A 14,715-nucleotide genomic window follows, 5' to 3' on the forward strand; every position below is an offset into this window, starting at 1 on the left:
TGGACACTGCCAATGAGGCAGGATCTTCTAATACAGGGTCCATTTAAGCATCCAAATCTAGTTTCTCTGCAGCTGACTCTTGGAGATTGAACGCTTAATTCTATCCAAGCGTGGGTTCTCTGAATCAGTCATAGATACTCTGATCCAAGCTAGAAAACCTGTCACCAGGAAAAGTTACCATAAGATATTGCGAAAATATCTTTGTTGGTGTGAATCCAAGGGTTACTCGTGGAGTAAAATTAGGATTCCAAGAATATTGTCCTTTCTCCAAGAAGGACTGGAGAAAGGTTTATCAGCTAGTTCCTTAAAGGGGCAGATATCCGCTCTGTCGATCCTTTTACACAAGCGTCTGGCAGAGGTACCAGATGTTCAAGCGTTTGTACAGGCGTTAGTCAGAATCAAGCCTGTCTATAAACCTGTGGCTCCTCCATGGAGTCTAAATTTAGTTCTTTCAGTTCTTCAAGGGGTTCCGTTTGAACCTTTACATTCCATAGATATTAAGTTATTATCTTGGAAAGTTTTGTTTTTGGTAGCTATATCTTCTGCTCGAAGAGTTTCAGAATTGTCTGCTTTGCAGTGTAATTCACCCTATCTGGTGTTCCATGTAGATAAGGTAGTTTTGCGTACAAAACCTGGGTTTCTTCCTAAAGTTGTTTCTAATAAGAACATTAACCAGGAAATCATTGTTCCTTCCTTGTGTCCTAATCCAGCTTCTAAGAAGGAATGGCTTTTGCACAATCTTGATGTGGTTCGTGCTTTGAAATTCTATTTACAAGCAACTAAGGATTTCAGACAAACATCATCTTTGTTTGTTGTCTATTCTGGTAAGAGGAGAGGTCAAAAAGCGACGGCTACCTCTCTTTCCTTCTGGTTGAAAAGCATCATCCGATTGGCTTATGAGACTGCTGGGCAGCAGCCTCCTGAACGAATTACAGCTCATTCCACCAGAGCTGTGTCTTCCACTTGGGCCTTCAAGAATGAGGCTTCTGTTGATTAGATTTGTAAGGCAGCGACTTGGTCTTCACTGCATACTTTTGCCAAATTTTACAAATTCGATACTTTTGCTTCTTCGGAGGCTATTTTTGGGAGAAAGGTTTTGCAAGCAGTGGTGCCTTCCGTTTAGGTTACCTGTCTTGTTCCCTCCCTTCATCCGTGTCCTAAAGCTTTGGTATTGGTATCCCACAAGTAAGGATGAATCCGTGGACTGGATACACCTTGCAAGAGAAAACAGAATTTATGCTTACCTGATAAATTACTTTCTCTTGCGGTGTATCCAGTCCACGGCCCGCCCTGGCAATTAAGTCAGGTTCAAATTTATTGTTTAAACTACAGTCACCACTGCACCCTATGGTTTCTCCTTTTTCTCCTAACCGTCGGTTGAATGACTGGGGGGGCGGAGCCAGAGGGGGAGCTATATGGACAGCTCTGCTGTGTGTTCTCTTTGCCACTTCCTGTAGGGAATGAGAATATCCCACAAGTAAGGATGAATCCGTGGACTGGATACACCGCAAGAGAAAGTAATTTATCAGGTAAGCATAAATTCTGTTTTATTACAAGAGTAAAAGCGCTAAAAAATATGCACTTACAAAATATCAGCAAGAAATACGCCTGTCAATATAGCTGGTATAGCCCATCCGGTATCAAAGATATACCGTCCTATGTTTCCTCCAATGTACCGCTGCCACTCAAACTCCTGCTGTCACCGTGTACAGTTTATCTCTTCACATCCGAGATCACTTGGGAGTGAGTATGATACTTAGCGGTCCTATTTGAAGAAAGCTGAAATCCTATATGATCTGACCCTCGGTCCTCAACGCGTTTCCCCCGACGCCGGTCGGGCTTTCTCAAGAGGTAAGTTTGTTTAAACTGTTTAATCAGGGTATCATATGTATTTATTTGCAATCAATGGCTATTTTAAGAGCTGGGACAGTTTTCTCTCTGCACCTGAGTAATCCTTTCTGATTGCAGTCGAGTTTGAAACACCACCTTTGAGACTAATGAGACCTTTCTGGAAGTCACCAATCCACCACTTAACCTTTAAATTATTGTTTAGGCAGTTCAGGGCCCTTCCTTTCAGCCACTGCATGCTGTTGTCATCATATAGTTGGCATCTTCCTTGACAAAAAGATCATCAGAACTTCATATTTTGTCTTGTAAATCTCCGTTTTTGACAAAACTGTATTCTACCTCATTACTTGTCAGGTCAATGTAAACAAGTGCTGAGTGTCTGTGTGGGTGTATGTGTCTGAGATTGTTTGTGTGTTTCTTTGCGTGTCTGCTAGAGTGTCTATATGTGAATCCTTATGTGTGTCTGTGTGTTTCTGTATTTGTGTGTTACTACCTTTACAACATTCCAAGTTTGACTACACTTAAGAGTAAAGTGCATATACGTTTTAGTCACTTGATCAAAAATTGCACATGTCAAAAGGGGGGGGGGGGGTTAGGGCCCTGATCAATGGTTAAGTAAGGGGCCCAAAAATTTCTAGTGGCAGCCCTGAAGAGGATTACTAAATGCTGTCCGGTAATAAATATAAGATTGTAGTGGATAGATCCCCAATATTAGTACTTGATTAAGGTACTGCAATAGCGCCAGATGACATGAAAATCAATGTCAATGTGCAGCTTGTGACTAGCGCAAACCGAGAGTGCATTAGATACCTGTAGCTATGTGAGATATGTGGGATACAGTTATTCAAAGAGAGTTACTAAAGTAATCAGAATGCGAGTATGAGCTGGCTGAATGCAGCATGTGTATCGTAATAACTGAATGGATGCACTGCATATAGAGTTTAGAATCTCAAAAAATAACAATCAGATACAGCAATAATAATAATACTCTTGCAAATATCAGCCAACCTGGCTTAAAGCCAGGAATGTGGCTGAGATCGGAGTCTGAAAGTATCGCATCTAGATCAATATATTTAAAACAGGCAATGAGCAAATTAAAAATAGGTGATGCCCCTGACGCGGTCGTGTTTCACTATGCACTTTCTCTGAGTCATTTAACCTCCAATGATAAAGGGTTAGTGGTGCCATTGGCCAGTTTATATCCGTGGTCATTGCATGAGCAGACCACAAGACACGCTGATATCAAAATCATCTCCATATAAATAATCAGAGTGTAGGATTTGTGGCAGTGAGAGGAAAATGTATATTGGCGTGAGTGTGGATAGTGAATTTGTTAGAAGTCTACCAGAGGGGGAAGATATTTAGAAATGGACTGAAGGGTTGTACCCAGTATCAGGCCATGTCTCCTTACAACGCCCCCCCGCCCCCGAGTATGATGATTGGCAGATGCCGATCTGATATCAAAAGGGAGCGTGGCCTAATGTCAGCGTTTACGGCACCAAACGCCGGAACCCAGGGGTATAAGAAGTCCAATAATTATAGCCTCTGTTTGTCTGTCTATACATTGAGAAACGCGTAGATTTGCTTACAGAATCTCATTTACTCTCTCATTCGGCACAATACAGGTTCATTTCGAGCTCTACATTTCTAGTTGAGCAAGATATATGAATAATTCCTGTGTGCGGTGTTCACAATTTCATAGCCATAGAGCTTCATTCTAACTCACCTGTTTCTACGGCGGCACAAACAACAGGTTCATTTCTAGCTCACACACATAACCTGAGCTAGATATATGAATAATCCCTGTGTGCTTGCAAGAGACCTTTGGTTTTAGTTACCACAACATTATCCACCTAAAGGACTGCTGAATAAAGAGCACCTTATCCACCTAAAGGACTGCTGAATAAAGAGCACCTTATCCACCTAAAGGACTGCTGAATAAAGAGCACCTTATAAAGAAATTCTATCTATTTGGAGTTTGGAAAGAAAAAGACGGACACTCATCTTTATTTCACCTATATTGTTGTTCCTTTCAGCTGTATCACTTCCCTCCCACGGGGGAAATTGGAGGATAGCGATCCACTACTTGCAAGTATTCTTTTTATTGTTACGGAAAATAATTGACATTTTTGTTTCTTTTCCTTTTTTTATATACCGGTATATATATTTTTCAAATATAACGCTACACATCAATCATTGGATATCATTGGATAACATTGGATCAGTAATACTAGTCACATGACGTGACGTCACCACCCATGGATCACATGTTCCATAGCTTATAACGGACATATAAATAAGTTGTTTGTTGTTATTCATAACAGAGGCACCTCTCCTCAAGTGACCATAAGATTGGTTTGCTACAGGTCAGCAGATTTATTGCTATATCAAGGTTCTGTATACTGTTATTTTTAATATAGCGATCGCTAATTTTATATGTTATGAATTTCCTATTAGTCATTATTGTAATCCTGTGATGCCGGCATCTTAGACTTATATGAGTTTCTTTTATCTGATTTTATTATATGTTATATATTTACCTGTTTATATTTGTTATCTTTTATTAAATTGACAATTTTCTGTCACTTTTTGGTATTTTTATTCACATATATATTCAACATCTTGATCAATTTTGGTATTTAATATATTCTATATATTATAATCACTGTTTCACTTTAGGTTTGCTCCTTCTGGAGCGCTTATCCCACACCCCCCTTTTTTATTTCATTGTTCAAGTCTATTATTGGAGATTATAATAGACCATTTAGGGATTCAAGCTCACACCTCACAAGATAGCACTCACACCACCCCCTCCTTGTTTTATATACATTGAGAAAGGCCTGGTTAGGGCCGAAATGCATTTGTATCTACTAGTGTTCTTTTCATCCCTGGTACCTGATGCCGTCGTGACCAGCTAACGGCCAGGAAACAGGGGGGTGAATCACATTTTCTTTGTTATGGTAATATAGGATTATTTTAGGTAGAGGTTACATTTTAGGAATGCCATGGTAGTTAATTTAGGTACAGCTGATGCTGAAAAATGCATTTCCTGAATTAAAATAATGTTGCCATGGTATATATGGAAGGAAATTGTTGATTACGTTGACCTGCCATGGGAATATCCTATAGATGTGAGCCTATTACTAAAGGTGAGTAAGACGGTAGTGTATGTGGGAGGTTTGTCTGGATGTTGAAGATAGTATTACCCATACATAGACCTACCTGGGTCAGGTCAGACGGGATCCTCCATAGAGTTCATTCTGGCTTTGAGCAGAAAAAATATGGGAGGAATGGGTAAGGAAAAGAGAAGGAAAATAGAGAGACAGACAGATTTATCAGCACATGATACGTTTGAATGCACAACAAAAGAAGGAGGGTAAACAACTGTCATCAAAACAATAGAAAGCAATATGCAAGAAAAATGAGGAAACTAAAAATAGTACTAAAGCCGATGGGTTAAGTATTCATTAACTGATTATGTCTCCTCGTGGACTCTAACAGATAGTAAAAGATAAACATCAAGGGTCTACAACCTAGGGTTGGCATTGCAATAGACTTGGCTGAAAGTAAGGGAGGTTTACTTTATTTAGGGGAAATACCTGGGCTATAAACAAATTACAGAAGTAACAGGTCACAGCAGTAAAGTGTAATCCGCAGGAGTATAAATTAAAGCGACAGTCTTGACCAAATACTTATTCTTTATTACTTATTGTTACACACCAGACAAGCATCTTGCAATGGGTTCCACATCTATAAACTTGTAAGTACATGAATCTTTTAAATAATCATTGTTTGTTAGCAACCGAAAATGGCCACCAAGCTCAGCCCACAGCTTTCTTCTTGTCCAGTTTAGCAGTGCATGTTTAAAGGGACAGTAAAGGTTCAGAATAATGTTATATAATTCTGCACACAGTGCAGAATTATATAACATTATTTAAGCGGTAACTTTGAAAATGAAAAGTATTTCCCAATTTTGCTGTGTAACGTTGGATTCCGCTCCAGGATCTACTGAGCGGGTCTTGGATATCCAAAGCAATTTGCGTGCTTGCTGGCTAGTCACAGCACGCCCGGTCACGCTATTGAAATAAATGTAGCTCGCTCCCGCTCTGATCTAGTAGCGGGAGCGAGCTACATTTATTCAATATCGCGACCGGGCGTGCTGTGACTAGCCAGCAAGCCCGCAAAGCGCTTTGGATATCCAAGACCCGCTCAGTAGATCCTGGAGCGGAGTCCAACGTTACACAGCAAAATTGGGAAATACTTTTCATTTTCAAAGTTACCGCTTAAATAATGTTATATAATTCTGCACTGTGTGCAGAATTATATAACATTATTCTGAACCTTTACGGTCCCTTTAATATTTTTTGGTTAGCTATTTCAAATTGCACATTCAAAAATCAGCATGTGCGAGAAGAAAATCTTATTCGCAAGTCGATCGTGATTGGAGAAACTTAACATACCAAAATATACATGCAATAGGTGGTCAGGGCTTGAATATGAATATTTAAATGTTTCATGTACTTCTTACAAGCTTATAGATGTGGGACCAGTTGCAGGATGCTTCTTTGGTATATAACAATAAACAATCAAAATTATGTATTGAGTCTAGACTGTCCATTTAAATAAAAGCATGAAAGCCCACCTAAGTGCTTCTTTCTCTCTTACCTAGCTCTCTTTCATCACCTCCCGGTGGATCGACATTTCAATAGATAACTTATTTTTACGGGACTCTTGCCTCAAACTTGACGTCCTCTTGTTGCATTCTACTCTGCATTCTTTAGCCGCTCCCATTCTTCGGCCCACCTGTGACATACTGGTCATGTGACTACTCTGCCAGTCAACACAATCACAGACTCCTCCGTATTGATCGGGAGCTTCAGCTGTATAGCTGGTGTAAAGTAATCTTCAGCAAAAAAAGAGAGTAATAGCTTGCGGTCATCCATTAAAAACAGCAGCTTATAAAAAGTATAGACATCAGCCAGTGGTGTATTCTTACAAGTTTCAGCTTCTCAAGCCATAATCATAGACTAATGTTTACACCCACCTACTTCCTTTTTTTATACAGATCTATTTAAAGGGACAGTCAAGTCCAAAAAAAACTTTCCAATTTACTTTTATCACCAATTTTGCTTTTTTCTCTTGGTATTCTTAGTTGAAAGCTAAACCTAGGAAGGCTCATATGATAATTTCTAAGCCCTTGAAGGCCGCCTCTTATCACATGCTTTTTTATTTGCTTTCCACAACAGGGAAGAGCTAGTTCATGTGAGCCTTATAGATAACATTGTGCTCTGTCCCTTGAAGTTATTTAAGATTTAGCACAACACAGCACTAATTGGCTAAAATGAAAGTTTTTAGTCAGGTATTGCTATCACATATATGGCGCCACATATAAATGCGGCGCATATATTTCACCCGTCGTCCGCTAATTTTACTCCCATAAACTAACAAAGAACTGCGTCGCAAATCGGTATCACATAATCAGCGCAAGGACTTACACGTCGCAAATGGAGAAATCTTACTCCATTTTCACCTCGCAACACATAGGCAGGCGCAGCAAGCCTTGCGCTGAGTATGTGAGCACCGTAACTGCCTAAAAGTATTAACCAACATTTAACGCATGCACAATATCTGCCTGTCAACCGCAATCTCCCCCACCGCAATAACTATTAAAATATATTGACCAACTACCTAATAAAGTGATTAACCCCTAATCCACCATCCCCCCACATCGCAAACTACCTAATAAATCTATTAACCCCTAATCCGCCATCCCCCTACATCAGCCAAATCAGCAAATAGGATTTCAGTAGCTCTAATCCTATTGGCTGATTTTAATTTTTCAGCCAATTGGAATGCAAGGTACCCCATATTTAAACAGGTACCTTGCATTCCATCTTCAGTGTGCGGCGATGATCATACGAAGAGGATCTCCACACTCGATGGCTCCGTGGTCGCCTGTCTTGTTCCGCGGTCACCTTCGCTCTGCTTCGCCTTGGTCCTGGATGAAGATAGAAGAGGTTGCAGCGCTGGAAGAAGATATCACCTCCTCCAAGAAGACTTTACTGCCTGGAAGAAGACCTTCTCCGACCGGACTTCAGGAACGGTGAGTACCTATTTGGGGGTTTATCACAGCTCGAATGTGCCAACGATAAGAAACCTGAATTTCCTGAGTAAGGAATCTTAGTAATAATATTCTCAGCCTCAATAGGTATATTTGTATGCAGAGATAACTGAAAGTGATTTATGGGAGAAATGACTTCCACATTAGCCCTGCAATATAGTATAGTCAAAATAGAGGAGTAGCTGGACATATGATTTGTCAAAACGGAGGTAGGTAGAAAACACAGCAGTAAAGTTCCAGGTTAAGTAATATGTAATTATATTAGCAAACAGGTACAAAACAATATGCAGATCAACAGCAGCAGCAGTTGGTAAGGATGTTAGAAAGAGTTAAGCTTAACAACCTCTAGTAGTAGATGGATAGAAACTTGTAATAGCAGCACAAAGGAAATACAGAACTGAAGTGCCGTTTATCATAGGTGATTGAATGAGTACCTGATGATCTGGTATCTTGAAGTTGGATGTAAACACAGGTTGGTATACTCACAGTAACAGGAAGAAACTGGTGTGGTAGCGCTACCGGAATGGTGTTCCCACAATCAGCAGAGAATGAGGTGTAGTCCCATTGTAGGGGAAGGTAAGGTACAGGCATTGAGTATGCAGGCAGACAGGATTAATCCGGAAATCAGAGAGGAGAAAATCCAATGCTAAATCCAAAAGAGAGGAAGAACAATGCTTTACTGGGAGAGTAAACACACAGCAGCTTCAATGATAACCAAGCACCTCCCATATAGAACAGGTGCCTTTTATAGGATGCTGACGTTATAGATAGGAAGAGAATAGACTGTTTTTTTTGTTTTTGTTTTTTTAATTTAGATTAGGGTTTTAATTGGCTTGTAAAAGAGCTGAATGCCCTTTTAAGGGCAGTAAAATAGCTGAATGCCCTTTTAAGGGCAATTCCCATACAAATGCCCAATGGGTAGCTTAGGTTTTTTAGTGTTAGGTTTTTTTATTTTGGGGGGTTTGATGGATGGGGGGTTTTACTGTTAGGGGGGCTTAGTATTTATTTAATGTAAAAGAGCTGTTTATCTTAGGGCAATGCCCTACAAAAGGCCCTTTAAGTGCTATTGGTAATTTAGTTTAGATTAGGGGGTGGTTTTTTTTGGGGGGGGGGGCTTTTTATTTTCGTAGGTATTAGGTTTAATTTTTTTATTTTTATGTTTTATTATTTTTATGGTTTATTATTTTTTGCAATGTTAGACTTTTTTATTTTCTGTAATTTTAAATTAATTTAAACTTAGTTTTTTATTTTTAAAGTAATGTTAGGTTTTTTATGTTAATTGTAATTTAGTATTTTTTAATTTTAGGTAATTGGGGTTAATTTAGGGGGTGTTAGGTTAGGGGGCTTAGTAATTAAATTAGTTATTTGCGTTGTGGGAGGATGGCGGTTTTGGGGTTAATAGTGTAATTAAGTTTGCCAGACAGATAGCTCAGCATGCTAAGGCACTGTGGCTGAGCTCTGTAGCAACCCAAGGGTTGCAGGTTCGATCCCCGGCGAGGTCCACTCAGCCTTTCATCCTTCTGAGGTTGATAAAATGAGCAGCACCTTGAGACCCTTACGGGTGATTAGCCGTGCTTTACAAGTACCCAATACATACATACATACAAGTTTAATGCATTGTGGAGGGATGGTGGATTAGGGGTTTTATGAGGTAGTTTTCGATGTTGGGTTTGACGGATTTAGGGGTTAATACTTTTATTATGTAGATTGCGATGTGGGTGAATGGTGGATTAGGGGTTAATACATATATTGGGTAGATCGCGATGTGGGTGAATGGTGGGTTAGGGGTTAATACAATTATTAGGTATATTGCGTTGTGGGGGGTTGGCAGTTTAGGGGATAATACTTTTATTATTAGTTGCGATATAGGGGGATTGCGGATATAGGGGTTTTGATGTAAAGGGTGTATTTTTGGGAGGCGGGTTAGAGTTTTACGGGAGATTTAACTTTTTTTTTTTCTTATGCTCCGGCAGTTCCTAAACTGCCGTAAGTCACTGGCAACTCCTGAAGTGTGTATTTACGCACATTTCTGGACATCGCTAGTTTATCCGACTTACAGCAGTTTATTAACTGCTGGCGCGGTTTATTGGATTCCCCGATGTGCAAGGTGAATTTACGGGCGACGTGGGTTTCAGCAGTTATGCTGAAGTCTGCACCGCATATGTAATCTCGCCGATGAACTAGCTCTGTCTAACTGTGAAAAACTGTCAAAATGCACTAAGATAAGAGGCGGCCTTCAAGGGCTTAGAAATTAGCATATAAGCCTACCTAGGTTTAGCTTTCAACAAAGATTACCAAGAGAACAAAGCAAATGTGATGATAAAAGTAAATTGGAAAGTTGTTTAAAATTGCATGACTTACCTCAATCATAAAAGTTTAATTTTGACTAGACTTTCCTTTTAAATGTATATTATCACTGTTGTATTCCAATGGTACGTCATTTATATAGCTACTATAGATGGACATATTTAATGCCTTTTCAAATATACATATATTCATTTGTACACATTCCTTTCGCAACCTATAATATTTAAAGGGTTTATGTATATATTTGCTATTTTGTGTTTATCATTTGATACATTATCCTTTCTTTAATATATTGTAATCTATTCAATTAAACATATGTGTATATATTACTTTAGTAAATGTTATTACTTCATGGCTTTTAATTACAAAAATTAATTAGATCAAATTTAGAGTTTTAACCCATTGAAATCCTAGTTTATAAGCAAAATATCCAATACATCTCTCATCCTCTCAGCCTTTCTTTATAACCCATCTTAAATGAGTCTTTCATTTTTCAACTATGTTCCAAGAGAAAGTATCACATTTTTATCTTGCTATTCTATAAAATATCTAACGTATGGGGAAACACCTTCTAGTTTTCTTTCTGTTGTTTCTGATGTTCAATAGATGCTCTCCGATCCTGACTTTTGCTTCTCTTGTAGTTTTCCCTATGTACAGCAGGTGGCACTGTGTGCACCTAATTTTATATATATAAACATAACTAGACCAAAAGTTCACACAAGCATAATTTTTCAACTCCTGTAACAGTTTATATAAATTTGTTACCTACATGTATGAACATATTTACACTTGTGTGTACCCTTAAAAGTAATCCATGAAGAAACAACTTGTTAATTTTTACGGACAGTGGAAGAACCTTGTTAGCAATTGTCATTCCCTTACTATATGAAAACTGACATCTTTTTTTCCCAACTTTTCGTAAACCCTCGTTCATAGCCAGCATTGAAAAGTGCCCGCGGACTATGTTACAAATTCCATAATATTGTGACAAATATTTTATCACAAATGTTGCTATTTCAGAGAAATCCTCTTTCCTTTTCATATATTAAAGGGACAACCTACTTGAAAATGTTATTGTTTAAAAGATAATCCAAAATAATGAAAATTATTCCAGAACCAGGACTTAACTATGCAAGAAAAGACTAAGGGGCATATTATCAAGCTCCGTATGGAGCTTTAGGCCCCTTTTTTCCGGGGAAGCCTGAACAGAAGTTATGAAGCAGCGATATAAAGACCGCTGCTCAATAACCTGTCCGCCTGCTCTGAGGCGGCGGACAAAAAACAACCCGATCGAATACGAATGCTAGTGGCCGATTGTCCGCAAATCTGCAGGGGGCGGCATTGCACCAGCAGTTCACAAGAACTACTGGTGCAATGATAAATACCGACAGCGTATGCTGTCAGCATTTATCGATGTGCAGCAGACATGATACGCTATATCGGATCATGTCCGCTCGCACCATAGTAAATAGACCCCCAAATCTCATAAATAGTTTCAGATACCTGGATAATATATACAAGACGAGTGGTAATATGGGAAAAATGTAAATGAATTTAGTATACGTATAGAGGTAAATAAAAATTATAACCTGAAACCAAATTTTCACCTAGATTACGAGTTTTACGTTAGGCTTAAAAAGCAGTGTCGGCCGGTCCCAACGCTGCTTTTAATCGCCCGCTGGTATTACGAGTCTTGCAGGTACAGGTGTACCGCTCACTTTTTTGGCCAGACTTGGAAATACCGCAAATCCACTTACGTAAATAGCGTATCCTCTTTTTTCAATGGGACTTGCATAGCGCCGGTATTATGAGTCTGACAAAAAGTGAGCGGTAGACCCTCTCCTGTCAAGACTGGCACCGCATTTTAAAGTCAGTAGTTAAGAGTTTTACACTGCAACGCTGTAGCATAAAAATCTTAACTAAAGTGCTAAAAAGTACACTAACACCCATAAACTACCTATTAACCCCTAAACCGAGGCCCTCCCACATCGCAAACACTAAAATAAAAATTTTAACCCCTAATCTGCCGAACTGGACATCGCCGCCACTATAATAAATATATTAACCCCTAAACCGCCACACTCCCGCCTCGAAAACATTAGTTAAATATTATTAACCCCTAATCTGCCGTCCCTAACATCGCCGACACCTACCTACATTTATTAACCCCTAATCTGCCGCCCCCAACGTCGCCGCCACTATACTAAAGTTATTAACCCCTAAATCTAAGTCTAAACCTAACCCCCCTAACTTAAATATAATTTAAATAAATCTAAATAAAATTACTATAATTAACTAAATTATTCCTATTTAAAACTAAATACTTACCTGTAAAATAAACCCTAAGCTAGCTACAATATAACTAATAGTTACATTGTAGCTATCTTAGGGTTTGTATTTATTTTAACTAGGTAGAATAGTTATTAAATAGTTATTAACTATTTAATAAACTACTTAGCTAAAATAAATACAAATTTACCTGTAAAATAAAACCTAACCTAAGTTACACTAACACCTAACACTACACTATAATTAAATTATTTCCCTAAACTAAATACAATTAAATACAATTACATAAAATTAGCTAAAGTACAAAAAAAACAAAACACTAAATTACAGAAAATAATAAACAAATTACAAGATTTTTAGACTAATTACACCTAATCTAATCTCCCTAACAAAATAAAAAAGCCCCCCCAAAATAAAAAAAGCCCTACCCTACACTAAATTACAAATAGCCCTTAAAAGGGCCTTTTGCGGGGCATTGCCCCAAAGTAATCAGCTCTTTTACCTGTAAAAAAAATTACAAATCCCCCCCAACATTAAAACCCACCACCCACACAACCAACCCTACTCTAAAACCCACCCAATACCCCCTTAAAAAAACCTAACACTAACCCCTTGAAGATCACCTTCAAGACATCCGTCGCGGAGCATCCTCTTCTTTCCACGGCAACTGAAGAATGAAGGTTCCTTTAAGTGACGTCATCCAAGATGGCGTCCCTTAGATTCCGATTGGCTGATAGAATTCTATCAGCCAATCGGAATTAAGGTAGAAAAAATCCAATCCAAAAAAATCCAATCAGCCAATAGGATTGAGCTGGCATTCTATTGGCTGTTCCAATCAGCCAGTAGAATGCCAGCTCAATCCTATTGGCTGATTGCGTCAGCCAATAGGATTTTTTCTACCTTAATTCCGTTTGGCTGATAGAATTCTATCAGCCAATCGGAATTGAAGGGACGCCATCTTGGATGACGTCACTTAAAGGTACCTTCATTCTTCAGTCGCCGTGGAAAGAAGAGGATGCTCCGCTTGAAGATGGACCCGCTCCGCGCCGGATGAAGATAGAAGATGCTGTCTGGATGAAGACTTCTGCCCGTCTGGAGAACCACTTCTGCCCGTCTGGAGGACCACTTTTGCCGGATTCGTTGAGGACTTCGGCCCGGTTGGATGAAGACTTCTCCCGGTAAGGTGATCTTCAAGGGGTTAGTGTTAGGTTTTTTAAGGGGGTATTGGGTGGGTTTTAGAGTAGAGTTGGTTGTGTGGGTGGTGGGTTTTAATGTTGGGGGGGGATTTTTTAATTTTTTTTACAGGTAAAAGAGCTGATTACTTTGGGGCAATGCCCCGCAAAAGGCCCTTTTAAGGGCTATTTGTAATTTAGTGTAGGGTAGGGCTTTTTTTTATTTTGGGGTGGCATTTTTATTTTGTTAGGGGGATTAGATTAGGCGTAATTAGTTTAAAAATCTTGTAATTTGTTATTTTCTGTAATTTAGTGGGGGCGGTTTGTACTTTAGCTAATGTAATTTAATTATATTTAATTTAATTTAGGGAATTAATTTAATTATAGTGTAGTGTTAGGTGTTATTGTAACTTAGGTTAGGTTTTATTTTACAGGTACTTTTGTATTTATTTTAGCTAGGTAGTATATTAAATAGTTAATAACTATTTAGTAACTATTCTACCTATTTAAAATAAATACAAACTTGCCTGTAAAATAAAAATAAACCCTAAACTAGATACAATGTAATTATTAGTTATATTGTAGCTATCTTAGGGTTTATTTTATAGGTAAGTATTTCGTTTTAAATAGGAATTTTTCTGTTTTCTGTTGAGGTGGATCTTTGGTTTGATCAGATGCGACCACATCGGACCCAGCTGTAGAAGATATCTCGGGCGGCAAATATGTCTTCTTTGCAGCTGTGACCCCCAGGACCACAAACTCCCGCACGGCCACGTTATAGCTTAAGTGCTCCTCTCCCCATGATGATTTATCTAGTATACCGCTAGACATCCAGATATGCTGCCTTGTGCCCAGCGTGGTTAGATCTATTGTCACTGCTGCAGGGACGACACCTCTGTTGTTACATCGGTATGCAAAAAGCCAAGTGGGGAGATGAAGCTGGTCTCCATGTGCTGCTGGCTTGTTTTGTGGTATTTT

Source organism: Bombina bombina, chromosome 1 (assembly GCF_027579735.1).
Source record: "Bombina bombina isolate aBomBom1 chromosome 1, aBomBom1.pri, whole genome shotgun sequence".
Taxonomy (NCBI): Eukaryota; Metazoa; Chordata; class Amphibia; order Anura; family Bombinatoridae; genus Bombina; species Bombina bombina.